Source organism: Nicotiana sylvestris, chromosome 11 (genome assembly GCF_000393655.2).
Source record: "Nicotiana sylvestris chromosome 11, ASM39365v2, whole genome shotgun sequence".
Classification (NCBI taxonomy): domain Eukaryota; kingdom Viridiplantae; phylum Streptophyta; class Magnoliopsida; order Solanales; family Solanaceae; genus Nicotiana; species Nicotiana sylvestris.
The window spans coordinates 91,952,198-91,956,929 of NC_091067.1; positions in this window are offsets into that span (position 1 = coordinate 91,952,198).

The following is a 4,732-nucleotide window of genomic DNA, read 5'->3' on the forward strand; positions in this document are numbered from 1 at the left end:
AATCAGTAGTTGTGTTTTACTATCAATCATGCAAATCGAGTAATGTAGACTGTATGAAAACTTCTTTTGTTGCGTAATTTATTTGAACTGTCACGACAGGCTTGATGTACTTAAACATCAAGAAAAATGTTTCGTATTTAGTTTTATAGTGTATTGGACAAGAAAATGTTTCGGCTCGTCACTTCAGGGTCTGAGATGTATATAGAATTACCTTGATTATCTGTAAACATGTTAAATATAAGTCAATTGTTCAAGTTCAGATTCACTTATTTAGCAGTCTCATGAGGCGTAATTTGTTATTGAAATGGTTTAATCAGGTGTAGAATCACGCGTAATTGCTTTTGTTGAATTAGCTGAAGGGCTGATTTGTTTGAATATGATGGTCTGATGTCCAGGATCTCGGGTCTTGATTGGCCTTGCGTCAGTTTGTTTTAAAAAAAATTCTACTTTGCCTTATGGTTTGGATTTCGAACCCATGTTGAGACAAAAAGGGGATGGCTTGTATTCACAGTTTTTGTGGGCCCATGATTAGAGCCCATTTGTTCCTCTTTAATCCCGAACGGACGCGCCACTTAAGTAATTGGGCCTGTCTTATTTGGGCTCTCTTATTAATTGAATGAGTGTTATTTTGGTGACAGCCTTGTAGTTGAACAAGCTTGGATAAAGTCGCTCATTCGATAGTAAGGGTTCGAATTCCATTAGTGCTTAATTAACTGCATTCCGCCAAATAGATTTGAGGCAAGCCATAGTTAGACACTTAGTAACAAATGGATCTTGTGTTAATTTCACAATGTAGAGGTATAATAATAAATATTCGTAGAGAAACCTTTAGGGCCGTTTAAAATATCATCGTGATTGTGGACACGTCCGCGTGACATGGTTACGATTTCTTTCGGAGTATACATTCGCGTAACTTCGGCTGAACTTTCTTAATGAACAAAGCATTATTAATTATGGACACATTCGCGTGATGTGATTTTTGACGTGCCAAAGGAAAAGAGTATAAGTACGCATAACTCAATTTTTTAACTACGAATAATCAAGTGATTTAAAGCGGTTAATAGATAAATGCACATAAGATCTAAAGTCAGTAATTAGACAAATTTAATAAGCCAAGTATGATCAAAGCAACCGTGGTAGAACCACGGGACTCGGGAATGCCTAATACCTTCTCCTGGGTTAACAGAATTCCTTACCCGGATTTCTGGTTCGCGGATTGTTAAACAAAGTTAAACTTTTCCTCGATTCGGGATTAAACCGGTGACTTGGGACACCATAAATCTTCCAAGTGGCGACTCTGAATCTTTAAATAAATAAATCCCGTTTCGATTGTCCTTTAATTGGAAAAACTCCCTTATACTATGGCCATTTTCGGGGTGTAGGTAAAAAGGAGGTGTGACACTAATCTCACAAACCGATTGGCCAAGGCCTGAACATCAACTGCAAGAGGTCTCTCCCCAACTGGAATATATGCCAAACTCCCCATACTCACTACCTTTCGGCTCAAAGCATCGGCCACCACATTGGCCTTTCCCGAATGGTACAATATAGTGATATCATAATTCTTTAACAACTCCAACCATCTCCGCTGCCTCAAATTAAGATCCTTTTGCTTGAACAAATGCTGAAGACTGTGATGATCAGTGAACACCTCACAAGATACGCCATACAGGTAATGCCTCCAAATCTTCAATGCGTGAACTATGGTAGCCAACTCCAAATCATGAACGGGGTAGTTCTTCTCATGGGGCTTCAACTGACGAGAAGCATAAGCAATAACTCTACCCTCCTACATCAATACACAACCAATCACAACTCTCGAAGCATCACAATATATGGTATATGAACCTAAAGCTAATGGAAAAACCAATATTGGAGCTGTGGTCAAAGCTGTCTTGAGCTTCTAAAAGCTCTCCTCACACTCATCCGACCATACAAATGAAACACCCTTCTGAGTCAACTTGGTCAAGGGCGATGCGATGGATAAGAATCCCTGAACAAACCGGCGATAATAGCCTGCCAAACCAAGAAAGCTACGAATCTCTGTGGATAAGGACGGTCTAGGCCAACTCTGAACCGCCTCTATCTTCTTCGGATCAACCTAAATACCCTCGCTGGACACCACGTGCCCCAAGAAAACAACTAAACCGAGCCAAAACTCACACTTGGAGAATTTTGCATAAAGTTTCTCCTCCCTCAATCTCCGCAATACAACTCCTAAATGCCCCGTGTGCTCCTCCTGACTATGCAAGTACACTAGAATATCATCAATGAATACTATGACAAACGAATCGAGATAAGGTCGGAACATGTTGTTCATCAAATTCATGAACGTTGTTGGGGCATTGGTCAGCCCAAAAGACATTACCAAGAACTCGTAATGACCATATCTGGTCCTGAATGATGTCTTAAGAATATCCGAATCCCTCATCTTCAACTGGTGATAACCCAAACGGAGATCAATCTTGGAGAACACTCTCGCTCCCTAAAACTGGTCAAATAAATCATCAATGTGAGGCAAATGATACTTGTTCTTAATTGTTACCTTGTTCAATTGCCTATAATCAATGCATATTCTCATTGTGCCATCCTTTGTCTTCACAAACAGAACCGGCGTACCCTAAGGTGACACACTAGGCCGAATAAACCCCTTATCTAGGAGTTCCTGAAGCTGCTCCTTCAGTTCTTTCAACTCCGCTGGTGCCATACAATACGGAGGAATAGAAATGGGCTGAGTGCCTAGCACCAGGACAATACCAAAATCAATATCCCTGTCCGGTGGCATGCCCGACAGGTCTGCAGGAAACACATCGGGAAAATCCCTCACAACTGGGACAGAATCAAGACTGGGAGTATTAACTCCAACATCCCTTACAAATGCTAGATATGAAAGACAACCCTTCCCAACCATACGTTGGGCTTTCAAGAAAGAGATCACTCTACTAGGAACATAATCAGTCACACCACGCCACTCGATCCTCGGCACACCCGGCATAGCCAAAGTGACTGTCTTAGCATGGCAGTCAAGAATAGCACGACATGGAGATAACCAGTCCATGCCAAAAATGACATCAAAATCCACCATGCTCAATAGCAATAGATCCACTCGGGTCTCCAGACCCCTAATAGTCACCACACATGGCTGGTACACACGGTCTACAACAACAGTATTGCCCACCGGTGTAGATACATGAACAGGTAAAGTAAGAAACTCACGGGGCGTACCCAAATAATGAGCAAAGTATGATGACACATAAAAAAGGTGGAACCGAGATCAAACAATACAGAGGCATCTTTGTGGCAGACTGAAACAATACATGTGATAATAGCATCTGAAGCAATGGCGTCGGGTCTACCCGAGAGTGCATAGAAATGGGCCTGATCGCCCCCTGATTGACCTCCCCCTCTGGGTCGACCCCTGCCTGACTGACCCCCACACCTAGTTGGCTAAGCGGGTGGTGGTGAAAAATCTGGCGCTGAAGTTGAAGACTGACCCTCTGCTGGGACGAACTATCAACCCGACGAGGACACTGCCTCCACATGTGGTCCATCTCGCCACACTCATAACAGCTCCCAGGTGCTGGAGAAGGGGACAGAAGGGAACCCCTCGCACCGGAGTGACTAGTTGATACGCTCGGTATAGAAGAACCCTGAACCGATAGTGCACGAGATGCACTCTGAGCTGGAAGGGCACTGAGTGATAACTGACCCTGCTGAGATCTATGATAACCATGACCTAAAGATGTCCCACGATAAACTAGGTGGGTGGATTGAGTAGGCCTGAATGAACGGCCTCTACCATGCTGAAATTGTCCCTTCAAAGGAGCACCGCTATAACTGCCCGATCCTCAAGGCCTCTTGGCCTCCCTCTCCTCTCGCTCCTGACGGCGAACAGTCTCAATCACCCAGGCAATATCAATAACCTCCTCGAAGGTAGCACCCATCACTATCTCTCTGGTTATAAGAATACGGAGCTGATAAATAAGACCATCAACAAACCTCCTGATCCTCTCTCTATTTATCGTAACCATCCAGATGGCGTGACGAGCCAACTCAGAAAACCTCGACTCAAACTGTGACATAGTCATATCCCCCTATCGCAACCACTCAAACTATTTACACAGCTCCTCTCTGCGGGACTGCGGTACATACTTCTCCAGGAAGATAATGGAGAACTGCTGCCAAGTAAGGGGCGTTGCACCAACAGGCCTACGCCTCTCATACGCCTCCCACCAAGTGAAGGCATCCCCCGAGAACTGAAAGGTGGTAAATGCCACACCGCTAGACTCAAGAAACCCTGAGAATTCATGCATTCTACTCCGTTAAAAGTCGGAGGTTGGAGTCTACCAAACCTCTCAAGTCGACGCTGCTCATTATCCGGCATAATTGGTACTACAAACTCCTAAGCTGGTGCAACTGGCTGGGCTGGAGGTGCCCCCGGCGTCTGAAGTCCCTGCACTACTTGCTCAGGTGTGCGAGCAGCGGGGATCTGATTGCCTCCCATAGCCTGTGAAGTAGCTGCTACTGTAATGGCTGAAACTGCCTGAGCCAGGCCAGTGCAAACTGATAAGATCTGTGCCAAGGCCTCCTGAAGGGCCAGAATCACGATGGGCACAACTGGTGTCTGAACTGGTGCTGCTGGAGAATCCATAGTTGGGGCCTGATCCTGAGCTAGGGCAGCTGGTGGGTCTACAAGTGTTGCCCTCGCTGCTCTGCCTCTGCCACGACTACG